Source organism: Oncorhynchus nerka, unplaced genomic scaffold, assembly GCF_034236695.1.
Source record: "Oncorhynchus nerka isolate Pitt River unplaced genomic scaffold, Oner_Uvic_2.0 unplaced_scaffold_2583, whole genome shotgun sequence".
NCBI lineage: Eukaryota > Metazoa > Chordata > Actinopteri > Salmoniformes > Salmonidae > Oncorhynchus > Oncorhynchus nerka.
The window spans coordinates 17,613-35,015 of NW_027038715.1; the positions used below are offsets into that span (position 1 = coordinate 17,613).

At 41.3% G+C, this 17,403-nt stretch overlaps 1 pseudogene; it reads right to left on the bottom strand.

Annotated features, from left to right (window-relative positions):
* Window positions 1-11,065: 11,065 nt before the first annotated feature.
* LOC135567122 (thioredoxin, mitochondrial-like) lies at window positions 11,066-16,807 on the bottom strand (annotated as a pseudogene).
* Between the last annotated feature and the right edge of the window lie 596 nt (window positions 16,808-17,403).

A 17,403-nucleotide genomic window follows, 5' to 3' on the forward strand; every position in this document is an offset into this window, starting at 1 on the left:
CAGGAGCAACGAGTTTGGGTAGCCAGGCAAAGTCCCTGAGGTCGAAATAATCAGAATCAAAGTGCTGCATCAATCTATAATTTCACAACACAAAACACTGACCAAACCCAAATTACTGACAAAGAACTTAGACTGGCGTCATTGCATATATAATGTCTGGTCGTGTAACAAGGTTCACTAGGCCTACCGAGTAAAGTGATTATAGTCTAATTTAGTTCAATTACTTAAGCCAAGAAAGATACATTTATCATAACTCAGAAAATGTAAAGTAATACTGTACACGACTGGATACATTGTCATTTCACGCATAATGAGTTCATTGAAGTGTAGGCTGAAATACACGAGAAACAAAGTCAATGACGTAGACCTAAAGCATCAATCGAGCAGGAAGCGTGGACGTACACAGCGAATCAATTATAGAGTGACGTAATGGTGCGCAACAACACTCCCGGGGTACGTTAGCCTACAAACTTGTTTGCTTGCCCAGCGGCTGATCACACAGCGAAACCTAAACTATACAACATGTTAATCCGCGATGAAATAGACACGTCAAAAGAGTTCTAAACAGGACCGTGCTTATAGTTGATGCGTTCCATTATTTGGAGTTACTTTTCATTCCCTCCCTTTCTACATCTCATTCATGCGAATCACTTCCTGTAGTTAGCAAGTTAGCTTACGTTACTTGCAACATTTTCTCGCCATTGCTTCTTTAGTCGCTGATATCATCTTTCTTTGACACCGTGCCTGTTAAAATGAAACTACTTTCCACCTGAAATTGAATCAACTATGTAAACAAAAGTTAATACAGTTGGATGTTGAAAAGTTCACAATTCATACATCTGGGTTATGAGTTCCCACCCAGTGAGGTGATGAAGTTGCAGTTCCCGTCCTTCCTGGTTAGGTACACTTGCTCACCGCTAGACACAAGCATGTGAAGAGCCAAGGCTGAAGGAAATGAGAATGTAGCTAGAATAGATATCTAGCTAGCGGGATTATTACCTGCTGTTGAGATGCAGAGTCTTTTGGGGTTGGCTAGCTACAACCGGTGCCTGAGTCGGTCGCCGTGAAACAAACTCCTTTTCAATCGACAGCAGCCTCGCAAAGAACTCGGATCAAACTGTAGTGTTCTCTTCTTCCCTCTCCCTCACTCTTTTTTTCTTTTTCCTCCTCTCTTCCACTAGCTAGTTAAATCTGCTCTTTGCGTTGTCAGTCGGGGTGCGGTCCAGAGGAGGAGGGGCCTATATGTTATGTCTCCGCCCTCCCAGCTTCTCCCAGCCAATGTTATAATAATCCTTACCGTCTGGGCCAATAATGCTATTGAAGGGGCGTTTCCAAGTGGAGAAACTAGTGCCACTGGGCAACAAAAAAAATCTTGAACATGAAATAGTTGAGGGGAGGAGAAGGGGAGCACAGATAAGGTGGTGTTTAATGAAGGAGGTATGTGCACTGTAAGGATTTTTATGACCATATAAGTACCAGTCCATTCAGGATGGGCTACATCATAAAGGTTATCCCCGTGTGTCATTAGACTGGGCTAGACTGTCTGCTTTGAAGCTCACTGACACTGCTTAGAGAGAACCTACCAAGGTTCATGTCAAGGAATCTACCACTACACAAACTGGGCTACAACTGTAGCCTACTGTTTTACTCTTTATCCATTTACCTTTATTTTGACAGGTAAGTTAACTGAGAAAACATTTTCAGTTAGTGATAGTATTACCATCACCACACTAATAATAGTGATATTTAGGGACACAGAAACACTATTGTCCGGAGAAACATACTGAAACTAAAATCACACTGAGGCATAATAAATGTAGGTGTATGTGCATATAAAAATACACACCAAATAGACAAACAACAATTCAGATCATTTTTCCACCCTAAGATTTAAAAAAAAAAATTGCATTCAATTGGTCAATAGCAATCCAAGTGACAGAAACTTGACCTGTGCAAATATAACAGTATAGCTTCCGTCCCTCACCCCGAACCAGGGACCCTCTGCAAACATCAACAACTGCCTCCCAAGAAGCATCGTTACCCATCGCTCCACAAAAGCCGCGGCCCTCGCAGAGCAAGGTGAACAACTACTTCAAGGTTCCCCTCAGAACAGCCTCAATTCGTTGGGGCATGGACTCTACAAGGTGTCAAATGGTTCCACATGGATGCTGGCCCATGTTGACTCAATGCTTCCCACAGTTGTGTCAAGTTGGCTAGACATCCTTTGGGTGGTGGACCATTCTTGATAAATACAGGAAACTGTTGAGCGTTAAAAAAAACAGCAGCGTTGCAGTACTTAACACAAACCGTTGCACCTGGCACCTACTACCATACCATGTTCAAAGGCACTTAAATATTTTGTCTTGCCCATTCACCCTCTGAATGGCGCACACACACAATCCATGTCTTAATTGTCTCAAGGCTTAAAAAGTATTCTTTATCCTGTCTCCTCCCCTTCATCTACACTGATTGAAGTGGATTTGACAAGTGACATCAATAAGGGATCATAGCTTTCACCTAGATTCACCTTGTCAGTCTGTGTCATATACACTCAGTGTATATTTGGTTCATAGTCCTTTGATTTCAACGTCCACAGACGTCCGTACAGGTCTTGATTTGGGCCAAACATAGAGCGTCTTGATTTGCCTTCATTTGAACGTCCCAACAGGCCTTGATTTGGGCCAAACATAGACGTCTATGTTTGGTTCAGATTTGACCTAGGCCGGCCTTCATTTGAACGTCCACGGACGCCCGTACAGGCCTTGATTTGGGCCAAACATAGATGTCTATGTTTGGTTCAGATTTGACCTAGGCCGGCCTTCATTTGAACGTCCACGGACGTCCGGTCCCGACCAGCCTATATTTGGCCCAAACATAGATGTTCAGATTGTCTATACTTGGTTCAGATTTGGTCCGTCCCGTACCTGACCGAATCTGAACCAATCATCGGCATCTATGTTTCACTAGTTTGGACAGCACAGTACAGCACAGTACCGTAAAGTATAATACAGTACACAATACAGTAAAGACAAGTAAAGTATAGTGTACTGTATTTTACCCTTCTTTACTCTAATGTACTCTACTCTACTGAACGAAACAGTACTGTACTCTACTGAATTAAACTATACTGTACTCTACTCTACTGAATTAAACTATACTGTATAGTACTGTACTCTACTGAATTAAACTATACTGTACTGTAGTTTATGCTACTGTACTATACTCTACTGTACTAAATTAAACTATACTGTAATCTACTGAATTAAACTATACTGTACTCTACTGCACTCTACTCTAATGAATTAAACTCGACTGTACTGTACTCTACTGAATAAAACTCTACTGTCCTGTACCATACAGTACTATATTGTACTTTATGTACTGTACTCTTCTGTGTTCTACTGTACTAAACTTTGCCATACAGTACTGTGATGTTCAAACCTGTGAAACATAACCTAGACGTCTGTGATTCGTTCAGATTTGGAACTGATCCACACCGACCACATTTGTACTTGATTGGGGGCTGGGCTTATTAGAATAATACCCAGCATGCTTTGCAAGTGTGTTGCAACATTGACATTTTAGTCATTCAGCAGACGCTCTTATCCAGTGTGACTTAAAGTCAGTGCATTCAACTAAGGTAGATAAACAACAACATATCACAGTCATAGCAAGAAAAAAAATCTGTAACCTTTACACAGAATATTATTGTAGTTGAACAAACTGTGTGCGTGTTGACTTTGTTTACCCACACCCGAAGCGATCAGGACTTGCAGGTTTTGTTGTGGAATTGTTAGATATTACCTGTTAGATACTGCTGCACTGTTGGATCTAAAAGCATAAGCAGTTTGCTACACTCGCAATAACATCTGCCATCCATGTGTATGTGATCAATAAAATTTGATTTGATTAAACATTTATGGCAATTTAGCTAGCTTGCTGTTGCTAGCTAATTTGTCATGGGATATAAACATTGGGTTGTTATTTTACCTGAAATGCACAAGATCCACTACTCTGACAATTAATCCACAGATGAAACGGTAAACCGAATTTGTATCTCATCATCTCTCCTCCTTCCTTCAGGCTTATTTTTCTTCTTTGGACTTTATATGATGGTTGGCAACCAAATTTACAGTGCATTAACTACTGGACTGCGGACCTCAGTTAATCTTTCAATCACCCACGTGGGTATATGCTTCTAAAAAACAACGAGGAGATGGCACATGGGTATATGCTCCTAAAAACCAATGTGGAGATGGGAGAGGCCGGACTTGCAGCACGTGGAGCGTCACAAATAGAACCAATTTCTATGTTAGTGCCTGGCTACGCAGGCGGCTCCCTTGAGCAGTGTGGGTGCAATGATTGAATAACATGTATGTGTACATTTATTTTGCAACGGTGAGCGGTGTGGTCAGCATGTCATGGTGTCAGTTTTAAAGCTTTTGAAAACGCTAACATAAGTGCATGTGATAGATGAGAGCAAAAAAATTATATTTAGTTGCAATCTTCACTTTGCTCTTCTTTCCCATTAAGAGGTGTGAAAAATGTATGTGTTTTATTGCTTACTTAATTGAGAATCGATAGTAGTTTAAATCTGGCCATAGAATCAATGATAAAAAAATAAGTATTTTCAATGTCTGTAAATGACATGTTTTCACATTTTGGAAAACATGTACTTGAAAAGTCACGTTTTTTACTTTCATTCAACACCTAAGATGCACCTGATTTCCATGTCCAAAATGCTTATTTTTGACATCTGAAACATATGTCTTCTAACCTTCCATTCAGCACCTGAAATGAATGTGATGTCAACATCTGGGAAATACTTATTTTCATTGTAATTTTGCTTACTGAGAGGAGTCTAGATACAGTAGCTGAGATTGCTAAAACTATGGCTGTAGTGAGAAGGGCAAGCTTAGCCCCACGGGAAGCCAATAGATGTACTATGGACAGCAGGCTGAAAAAGTGGAGAGAACCAGATTCACTCCCAAGTAGAGCACTGCTCTGTGTGTGTATGTATGTGTGTGTGTGGGTGTGTGTATGTATGGCTGCACATCCTCAACACATCCAGATCTCTGGACAAGTTTGCCTGGAAAGGAACCTTAAAATAACAATACTGGAAAACATAAGACAACAATATCAACTTCATGGTTAAGTGATGGGGGAAGGGCTGGAATTGGGGGTAGAGAAGCAGAAGTGAAGAATGAGACATTTACATTTACATTTAAGTCATTTAGCAGACGCTCTTATCCAGAGCGACTTACAAATTGAACAACAGGCTGGCTAGTTAGTATTCTTGCTCACACTGGCCATGCAGGAGCAAAATACACAGCTATCTCGATTTAAGAGTTCCTGGTAGAGATATTTAAAGAAATTAGAATATAGGAACCCCATTCGGTAATGAATGGAGGAACGTATATCGCCTCACCCAGCAGACGGTCGACCAATCTTGTTCACGGTGTCATGCTGGGTCACAAGGTTGCTAAACGAATCGTCACTCAATCCCTTCTCATAGTCAGGGAATGAGTCGAGAAACCTGCATATTTTCCACCGCAGTAAATAATGTCCCGATTCCAAATCTATACGATATTACAGAGAACAAGTAAATTATCTCACATGCCGGAAAATATTTGCAATGACCAGATTCAATTTATTCTTCTTCAGTGAGACTATGAAAGGATGAAAAAGAAAGGGGATGATATGAGCTGATTGATGCTAAGAGGGTAGAGAGCGTAAGTACATAGAGAGTGGTTCAGTACCACGTCTACCTAGTCATTCCATTGTGTTCCCCTGAGATCTGGAGAAGGTGAGACAGTCTGCCGGAACAAAGGCATTGGACCAGTATACAGGCCACTAACAGCAGGGAGACAATACCCTTTGCAAAGGAAAAAGGAAACGTGGCAAAGGAAATACATTGAAGAAATGCCCAGGTGAAAATGAGTATGGTGGAACAAGGAGAAAAGGGATAGAATAAAGATGAAAGAGGAAGAATGAGGTCATTTAATACTTTGCACTCCTGCCCTCACTCGTTCTCATCTTCCCTCTCTCCTAGGGGTGACGCCGACTCCTGAATGTGAAACAGATGATGTTGTGACCTCATTGGATAAACAAGGGTTAACACAACCAACATTGGTAAAAACATCCTCGACACAGGTGACATCAACATATTGACATACACAACCTATATCTCATGTGCACTTAACAGAGGCAGTCTGGGTAAACAGCTTTATCATAACCATAGGATGATATAACGATTATTAGGGAAAGGAGTTTTCCAGACCACACAATATGATCAACAAAAACTCAGGACCCTAGTTATAGCCTATAACTAACTAAAAGTATGAGCCAATAAAGGTATAATGCCTGTTAACAAGTAGAGAAATATGTTCAATGATCAACATTATACTGTTCAATATGTCAGCAGGTGTGGAATGTGTCTGTGCTCGTTCCTGCATATTTAGCAACTGTGCATCACATATAGCACACGACAACCCTGACGAACATGCAGTGTAGTTGGAAAAATCAATATATCGCTCAGTCAGGCCTGGTTGGGAAATACAAAGAATTTAGCCCGGGGGTCAAGGGTCACCTCTGAGCAGTACCAGATGCTGAGGGAACAGAAAGGAAGGGATTTGGGAAAGATATGTGCAGCCGCCAATCCAGACCTAATCTGAGTTGTACATCATACTCTGCTCAATCATAGTCACAACAGGAGTGACAGGACACAACAAAGTGATTTGGGCCCAGACGGCAGCAACGAGGGATTAAAACAGAAGACAAGCAGCCTATAACTAAGAGTAGATAACCAAATATGGAGACACACTCCTGACCTCACTCCGTCCCTTCTCCCTTGCTATGACAGTCTCTTTCTCTTTCTCCTGCAGTCGTAATAGCAACCGGGTGTGTCTGTAAAGTCACATCATCTGCTCTGAAAGAAAGGGACCCATTGACTTGCACAATGTGAACAGGCTGGTATAAGTTCATTGAGCTCTTTTACACACCAATAGCTTCTGTGAATTCATGTGTGTGTATTCATATGTGAGAGTAATGTGTGTGGGCCAGCCTGCATGTGTGTCAGACCTGTAAGTGATTGGAGTGCTGTATCCTGTTAATTCCAGATAAAAACTTTATCTAAACATAGTGTGACACATATTAAGCATACAACACGCTTGAATATGAGCCTAACGGCTATCTGTAGAAACACATTGTCAGCATCCAGCACCTTGCTGTTGTTTTACACCATTCACCAATAATGTCAAACCCCCTGTCAAGACTATTTACGCAACTCACTTAGATTTAGCCAGCTTGTCTTGACATGACAGAGTATGGCTGTGTGAAAGTATTTTTGTGTGTCCTTAAATGGCATAGAGCATCCCTGAGGGGCAATGTCCAAACACAACCGCAAAGTAATTAAAAACAGCTCCAGCATGCCAAATATGCTCTCGTGAAATTATAGTAGTTGAACACATGGCAATTTATTCCTTCATTTGTCCTTTTCAGCATCCCTCACATCTTCCCTCCCCCAGTAATCAGTACACAGGAAAGGGTGATAAGACAGACAGACCATGTTGACTCACAAAATTCTGGAATGTAGAGAAAAGGGAAGGGGGGGCTCCTTTTCTTTCATATTCTCTTTCCCAGCCAGCAGTAATCAACTCTCATAGCCAAAATATAAGTTCAGATCATGTATACTGTATGTATAAAAAGTAAACATTGCTCATTGGGGTGGCTGGTAGCCTAGTGGTTAGAGCTTTGGGCCAGTAACCGAAAAGTTGCTAGATCAAATCCCCGAGCTGACAAGGTAAAAATCTGTCGTTCTGCCCCTGAACAAGACAGTTAACCCACTGTTCCCTGGTAGGCCGTCATTGTAAATAAGAATATGTTCTTAACTGACTTGCCTAGTTAAATAAAGGTTCAATATAAATGTACATGATGAGGAAAAGATGGGAGCGAGAAACAGTGTCTGCTTTGTGTATGGTGAATTTACATTTGTCTGGAACAGAATGGACTTTCAACAAGCTGCAGGGTGATATGTGCTTGAAATATAAATAGAGTTAAGTATTTACTATAAACACAGAATACTCTTGGGCTGTGCCAGGTATGGCTGTTGTTACAGCATCACACACATTCCAAAGGCATTTTGACTATGTGGCACAGGCAGGGCCAGTCAAATTATCACACAACAAACATTACACGTTTTAGAGTATGAGAAAAGCAGAGAGAGGTGGCAGAGGAATTCTGCAACTCTCCCTTCTCAGCCCATTTGTTCAACATTCACTGGCTTCCACAGTCTTTTTGCCTTATATGGTAACAGAGTGGTTGAGAGAGAGAGAGACAGCGGGAGCGAGGATGGAGGTGTGGTCTATTGTTTTTGGCTGAAGAGGTGTAGGGTTACACTACTCATGAACCTTTCCAGCATTCCGTCATCTCTTCACCTCATTCCTATGACTAATGTCGCATTCATAAACAAGTGGGAGGTGGGAATTTACCAGTTGTGAAGTCATAAATACAAGTTGGATGCATTCATGTGCTTTGAACTTGTTGACAAACACTGATTGGCTAATGACCAACAAGCTGCATAAACCATAAACTAAAAGTACAGCTATAATTCTTGTAAAGAAATTATAGTGTTCAAAAACCCTATTAATTGATTGCTTTTTAGAAATGTTTTGTTATTGCATTTATCTGCCGAAAATTCTGTTAACGAGGTCATTTCTTTAGTAGTTGTTGTCAGAAGTCAGCATGTGGGGAGCTCAGGGATAATAGACGAGTTTCCCACTAGTGATTACCAGTTGAAGGGGTGTTAAAGTAGATTTTTCCCAGACATGTGTGGTAAATTCTCACTTCCCACTTGGTTACAAACGCAGCACAAGTCAGACAAAGAGTAGTTAAAGGCCCAATGCAGCCGTTTTATATCAATAGCAAATCATTTCAAGGTAACAATTAAGCACCTTACTGTAATAGATTTTCATTAGAACTCTCTTTAGAACTCTTTATTAGTCTATTAACTAATTTACTGCATAACCATGTCAGAAACTCCCACCTATTGCAAACCTGCTAATTAGAAGGACCTGTGTAGATTGTATTTTCAACCAGCCACTATCAGGAAATAATGTTGACTGCACTGGTTCTTTAAAGAGGAATCAACAAGTACACCTGTATAAGTCTATACCTATCATCAGCACAGTGGTCCAGACACTGAACACAGAGATAGAAAGGGAGAAAAGAAAGAACATGAAGGGAGAGGGAGGACTGGTTCAAAATTGTTAATGATCTAAGGTACTGCTGAACCACTATTCCAGCCATTTCAACTATGTGATAGAGTCCAAACAGAAATGTATTTCATTGAGTACAACAGCAGCAGTCTGGATTATAGATCGAGACCATAAGCTACTCCAACCGTACCTGCTTACTCACACCTGCTTATGTAATACTTATGGAATTCCTCTTATATCCGGGAACTGAACAGCTCAACACTCAGTCAATTTCTTGGGGGCCAGTATTTGTGTAACAATGATCTAATCCAAGGTTATTAAAACTACAGACGGAACCTGTAAAATGTACTCTGTTTAAGGGTAGCAAATAAGTAGCTTGGAAGCCTGTGCCATGACGATGTCAGCAGTGATTCTGTAATAACACGCTATGATCGTGAGGCACGAAGTGTGGGAATGACCCGTGTGTTGTCATGTGAGACAGAATGATAACTGGAGATGGGGTGTCAGGGCCCAGGTGCCTACCTAGACAGCTTGGTGAGTTAGGGTGTAGGGGAGAGGACAGGTGTGAAGCTATGGTCATGGGGGGTGCTTCAGGCTTCCACACCGTTACACTGATGAGAGGGGTGAAACAAGTAAAGATAGAGAAACAAAGAGAGAGCGATAGACTGATTAAATAGAAACTGAATTAAAGGATAAATCTGAAAATACAGGAGGATGGAGACATGAAATGGAAAGAGGAGAAACAGATGAGGGATAAATAGGCCGTCATTGTAATTAAGAATTTGTTCTTAACTGACTTGCCTAGTTAAAAAATATATATATATAAATGAGAAGGAAAAAGAATGTGGCAAGGTAGCTATAGACAGAAGACTATTCCAGCTCATTAGGTCCATACAGAAGTTTGTCAGTAATGGTGAGAACATCACACCCATTCTACTAGAAAGAAATATGTAAATTAATCTGTGTAACAGAAAACATCCCTGCCTCCCAGGCAAACAAACATCACACCATCATCCTTAGTCAACATTCCATCACCACTCCCCAACTAGACTGCCCACATAGTTAACAAATGAATCACATGGCTGAAATATTACCACAAATGATTAGATGTAAACTTCATAGTTGGCATACCCCCAAAAATAAAATTATAAAAGAATATTTTTTTTACAGCTAAAGAAGTCATATATAGGTCTAAAGTCCTCCAATATTACTATGAAACCACTTCCTCATGATTCTTAGTCCTTTACCGCATGTAATAGCAGACCACAAACCAATTCACACTCGAAATATAGAAAACCTTTAATATCCTTTATTTATTCTCTTGGTCATATTACATAGTTTATTGAAATAAAATCTAAATCAAACCCATATAACCATATTTGTGTTTCCCACTTATCTCGAATTTCTCAGTCAAAACCAAGAGACAGACCGATACAGACTGAGAAACTCATAGATACATGCATACAGACACATTCCACTCTCACATTAGGCATAATGGTGTAAAATGACCGTGCAGCCTACAATGCTAGGGGAAGGCCGCCCTCGAGTGGACTAAAGCAGGAACTGCAAAGAGAGACATCACAGCTCATTCACCAATATCACATTTCCTGTTAACGTCCCTCCCCACTTAATACTAAACGACTTGTCCCGGTACAATGCAATAAAGTACAGCAGTGTAGTTGCCCACCTAAACAATCTATTGTAGTAAACTGGTACACACTGGCTCAGGCTGCTCTACCAGTTTCCACAGGGTGGGGCCATTATATTACAGGTTGGGGCCATTACATTACAGGTTGATGGAGGGAGGAACGCTGCAAGATGGAAGCAATATATGAGTATAAAGAGGGAATTGAAGTTCACACAAGCACACACCCATCACTAGACAATAGACAGACAGAATAATACAAAGCAGAGAGTTTAGGGATGGGTGTGAGCGTGTGCCCCCTGTTTGTCAGGTGGGGTTGTGGTCAGGTGGTGGGTGGGTTGTTAGTTGTTTTAACAGGTTCAACATGGTCATGTAGCGCTGAGGACCAGGCCAGGCTCAGACAACAATGGGGTCATAAGTGGTTGGATCACAGGGATGTGTTCATTGTCCAACGAGCTTGCTGACAAACAGGAGTCCAGCGCCTCATCATCTTTGATTCCCACAAACTGGTCGATGACGTCGCCTCCTCGCATGGCGATTACCGTAGGGACCGCCCGATACCTGTGAGAAAGTAGAGGTCAGTCACCACAATGACATCAGTCAAAGGCACTGTTCTAGAACAAATTCATCCTTCCTTCTAGTAATCCCTGATCTGATATGACTGGGTTGCTGTAAACTATGTAGTGGAGTCCTTTTTTTCACAAATCCCACCATTTTAGATCAGGAGTTACTTCAAGGAAGGGAACATTTACTAAGGTCACATTAGTTCTAACTAACATTTGCAATATCAATCAATAATGTCCCAACAGCTTCCACTTACCCCATATTCAATGGCCAAGTCTGTGTGATCGTCTATATGCGACCTTTGCCATGGCAACTTTGCCCGTTCTGTTTTGGCGACAGCTTTCTCTAATCTTGGCCCAGTATCTTGCAGGGACCACACCACCTTTAAAGAACAAACATGGGATGTCTGGATTTAGAACTAATAATACTGAAGGTATTCTTGAAATTTCAATCAAAAAGTCTTAACAAAATATATACACTGCTCAAAAAAAAAAGGGAACACAAAAATAACACATCCTAGATCTGAATGAATGGAATATTCTTATTAAAATACTTTTTCTTTACATAGTTGAATGTGCTGACAACAAAATCAAACAAAAAATTATCAATGGAAATCAAATTTATCAACCCTTGGAGTCTGGATTTGGAGTCACACTCAAAATTAAAGTGGGAAAACCACACTACAGGCTGATCCAACTTTGATGTAATGTCCTTAAAACAAGTCAAAATGAGGCTCAGTAGTGTGTGTGTGTGGCCTCCACGTGCCTGTATGATCTCCCTACAACGCCTGGGCATGCTCCTGATGAGGTGGCGGATGGTCTCTAGGGGATCTCCACTAGAGTGAAAGCACCGCCAGCATTCAAAAGTGACCAAAACATCAGCCAGGAAACATAGGAACTGAGAAGTGGTCTGTGGTCACCACCTGCAGAACTGCTCCTTTATTGGGGGTGTCTTGCTAATTACTATAATTTCCACCTGTTGTCTATTCCATTTGCAAAACAGCATGTGAAATTTATTGTCAATCAGTGTTGCTTCCTAAGTGGACAGTTTGATTTCACCGAAGTGTGATTGACTTGGAGTTACATTGTGTTGTTTAAGTGTTCCCTTTATTTTTGAGCAGTGTATATCTGTGAGTACAGAATAGAACCTGACAATAACATTACATTGTTGCATAGCAAGACAATGTCAACAAGTTGGCAAAAACATAGACCAGGTCAACACTGACCACCATGCATATCAAGGTCATGTGTACTGTATATACAGTGTCTTGCAAAAGTATACACCCCCTTGGCATTTTCCCTATTTTGTTGCATTGCAAACTGTAATTTAAATAGATTTTTATTTGGATTTAATGTAATGGACATACAAAATAGTCCAAATTTGTGAAGTTTAAAAAAATTATAAAAAAGAAAAAACTGAAAAGGTGGTGCGTGCATACAGTTTAAGTCGGAAGTTTACATACACCTTAGCCAAATACATTTAAACTCAGTTTTTCACAATTCCTGACATTTAATCATAGTAAAAATTCCCTTTCTTAGGTCAGTTAGGATCACCACTTTATTTTAAGAATGTGAAATGTCAAAATTATAGTAGAGAGAATTATTTATTTCAGCTTTTATTTCTTTCATCACATTCCAATTAGCATTCCCTTTAAATTGTTTAACTTGGGTCAAACGTTTTGGGTAGCCTTCCACAAGCCTCCCACAATAAGTTGGGTGAATTTTGTCCCATTCTTCCTGACAGAGCTGGTGTAACTGAGTCAGGTTTGTCGGCCTCCTCGTTCGCACACACTTTTTCAGTTCTGCCCACAAATTTTCTATAGGATTGAGGTCAGGGCTTTGTGATGGCCACTCCAATACCTTGATGTTGTTGTCCTTAAGCCATTTTGCCACAACTTTGGAAGCATGCTTGAGGTCATTATCCATTTGGAAGACCTATTTGTGACCAAGCTTAAACTTCCTGACTAATGTCTTGAGATGTTGCTTCAATATATTCACACAATTTTCCCTCATCATGATGCCATGTATTTTGTGAAGTGCACAAGTCCCTCCTGCAGCAAAGCACCCCCACAACATGATGCTGCCACCCCCGTGCTTCACGAGTGGGATGGTGTTCTTCGGCTTGCAAGCCTCCCCCTTTTTCCTCCTAACATAATGATGGTCATTATGGCCACAGTTCTGTTTCATCAGACCAGACGACATTTCTCCAAAAAGTACGATCTTCACCCCCATGTTCAATTGCAAACAGTAGTCTGGATTTTTTTATGGCGGTTTTGGAGCAGTGGCTTCTTCCTTGCTGAGCGGCTTTTCAGGTTATGTTGATATAGGACTTGTTTTACTGTGGGTATAGATACTTTTGTACCCGTTTCCTCCAGCATCTTCACAAGGTCCTTTGCTGTTCTGGGATTGATTAGGATTTTTCACACCAAAGTACGTTCATCTCTAGGAGACAGAATGCGTCTCCTTCCTGGTATGATGGCTACGTGGTCCCATGGTATTTATACTTGCGTACTATTGTTTGTACATATGAACGTGGTACCTTTAGGCATTTGGAAATTGCTCCCAAGGATGAAGCAGACTTATGGAGGTCTAGAATTGTTTTTCCGAGGTCTTGGCTGATTTCTTTTGGTTTTCCAAAGATGTCAAGCAAAGAGGCACTGGCAAAGGTAGGCCTTGAAATACATCCACAGGTACACCTCCAATTGACCCAAATTATGTCAATTAGCCTATCAGAAGCTTCTAAAGCCATTACATCATTTTCTGGAATTTTCCAAGCGGTTTAAAGGCACAGTCAACATAGTATATGTAAACTTCTGACCCACTGGAATTGTGATAGTGAATTATAAGTGCAATAATCTGTCTGTAAACAATTGTTGGAAAAATTACTTGTGTTGTGCACAAAGTAGATGTCCTAACAGACTTGCCAAAACTATAGTTTGTTAACAAGAAATTTGTGGAGTGGTTGAAAAACGAGATCAGATGACTCAACCTAAGTGTATGTAAACTTCTGACTTCAACTGTATGTATTCACCCCCTTTTGCTATGAAGCCACTAAATAAGATCCTGGTGCAATAATTACCTTCGAGCGTCATATAATTAGTTAAATAAAGTCCCACCTGTGTGCAATCTAAATTGTCACATGATCTATCACGATTTCGGTATATATACCTGTTCTGAAAGGCACCAGACTCTGCAACACCACACCAAACAGAGTGGCACCATGAGACTCAAGGAGCTCTCCAAACGGGTCAGGGACAAAGTTGTTGAGAAGTACAGATCAGGGGTTGGGTGAAAAAAATATGGCATCAGACACTTCCCCACAGAGCACCATTAAATCCATTATTAAAAAATGGAAGAATATGTAACCACAACACACCTGCCAGGGGCTGCCCACCAAAACTCACAGACCAGGCAAGGAGGGCATTAACAAGAGGTAACAAAGAGGCCTAAGATAACCCTGGAAGGAGCTGCAAAGCACCACAGCGGAGATTGGAGTCTGTCCATAGGACCACTTTAAGCCATCCACTCCCACAGAGCTGGGCTTTACAGAAAGTGGCCAGAGAAAAGCCATTGCTTAAGAAAAAAATAAGCAAACACATTGTGTTCACCAAAGTACGTGGGAGACTCCCAAACATCTATGGAAGGTACTCTGGTTAGATGAGATCAAATTGTAGCTTTTTTGGCCATCAAGGAAAATGCTATGTCTAGCGCAAACCCAGCACCTCATCACCCGAGAATATCATCCCCACAGTGACGCGTGGTGGCAGCATCATCTGTGGGTATGTTGTTCTGTCTGCAGGGACAGAACTGGTCAGGAGTGAAGGAATGATAGATGGCATAAATACAGGAAATTCTTGAGGAAACCTGTTTGTCTTCCAGAGATTTGAGATGGGTGGAGGTTCACCTTCCAGCAGGACAATGACCTAAGCGTAATGCTAAAGCAACACTTGTGGTTTTAAGGGGAAAACATTTAAATGTCTTGGAATGGCCAAGTCAAAGCCCAGACCTCAATCCAATGGAGAATCTGTGGTATGACTTAAAGATTGCTGTACACCAGCAGCACCCATCCAACTTGAAGGAGCCGGAGCAGTTTTGCCTTGAAGAATGAGCAAAAATCCCAGCGGCTAGATGTGCCAAGCTTATAGAGACATACCCCAAGAGACTTGCAGCTGTAATTGCTGCAAAAGGTGGCTCTACGAAGTATTGACTTTTGGGGGGGTGAATAGCTATGCATGCTCAAGTTCTGTTTTTTTTGTGTCTTATTTCACAAAAAATATTTTGCATCTTCAAAGTGGTAGGCATGTTGTGTAAATCAAATGATACAAAGCCCAAAAATCTATTTCAATTCCAAGTTGTAAGGCAACAAAATAGGAAAAATGCCAAGAGGGATGAATACTTTTGCAAGCCACTGTGTGTGTATGTATATATTCAGGCTGTGTGTGTAATTTTCTAGAGCAGGGGTGTCAAACTCATTCCATGGAGGGCCTAGTGTCTGCTGGGGTTTGGTTTCTCCTTTCATTTAAGACCTAGACAACCAGGTGTGGGGAGTTTCTTACTAAACAGTGATCTTCATTCATCAAGTCCAAGGGAGGAGCGAAAAGTTTGACATGTTGTAGAAGAGCATGAACCCAATGTGGCTGTCCTGGCATTGCCTCTTGTTGTGTAACATCAAATGATCAACCTCCAATGGAAACACCATCAGATGTCAAGCCATGCAGCCAGACACAGTATAGGTAAGGTGTCATCATCACATGATATGCACTCAGTCACAACTTCCACTGTTATGCTTTAGTCTTACAATAGGAAAAGCTGTTGAGCATATGTCAAAATCAATACAATTAATAAATAGATTCACGTGTTGGGTGCATTGTTGAAAAAGCTATGGTCAGGTTTACAAGCATGGTTGTAAACCATCATTTGATACCTGCTATAAAAGTTGTTTCCTGCTGTCATCTCGGTAGTCTAATTTCAACAGGCAGACATAGATGCTTAGCCATGTATTGTCTCTAAGGGCTTTGCTTTCTGATTAGACGGTCGTTTGAAATGCTGTAAGTGGAGCCTAATATCCCCCTCTGAGGGTCCATAGAAACATATGAATGAATGAATCTATTGCTTCTCACTGGGCATGGAAGTCATAGCTTTCAGAGCAGCTCACTGTTGATGACTCTCTCTGAAGTCCCTCATGGTCCTACACATTGAAGGAGACCTCTCTGCGGGAAGTGTGGGGCAGGAGCGGGGCAGAGTGTGTTTGGGGGAAAGGAAGGATAGAGGGGTAGTGGAGGAACGCAGAGAGGTAGAGAAGGAGGAGGTGGAGGCCGGGAGACAGCGAAGGTCTTTTACTGAGAGGGTCCAAATTCTACGGACTGTAGCAGCCGGTGAGCCATCTGAAAGGAGACATAAATGGGGAAGAGAACAGAAGACTGATAAATGAATGTAATTTCATGGCACCATAGTCAAAACAGGGCCACTACTCAGGCAGCGCTACTATGGTTGGACAGTGACATCAGGGGGAGGAAGGACACCTATACAAGACATTCTTGTTTACCACCATACAGTAACATGTAGGTGTGTGAGAGATGGCTGGCTAAGTGGCTATGAATATAGTTCCCTGCTGTTCATGTTATGCAAACAGATTCCCTAGCTAGCTAACGTTAGCTAACTTCACGGACAACTGCTGATACGGCAATAAACCACCACAAAGAGTGTGAGTTATAATTCTAGTGGCTTGACCATCCAATAGAACGGCGTCGTGTTTCGCAACCACTGTGTGAGTATTTACGAAATGGGCTTAGATTTTTCTTCGAATAACCTCCGTGTGACTTTGCCTGTCTTCCTTCTCTCTTTCCACGCGTCTGTGTCCTCTCATTATAAAACGCCCACATCCACAAACCGGAGCAAAACCACTGCCATTACTTGCAGATGTCACCCAGAATATAATTGTAGTGACACAGACAAATAACACAAAACACTTACCGTTCTG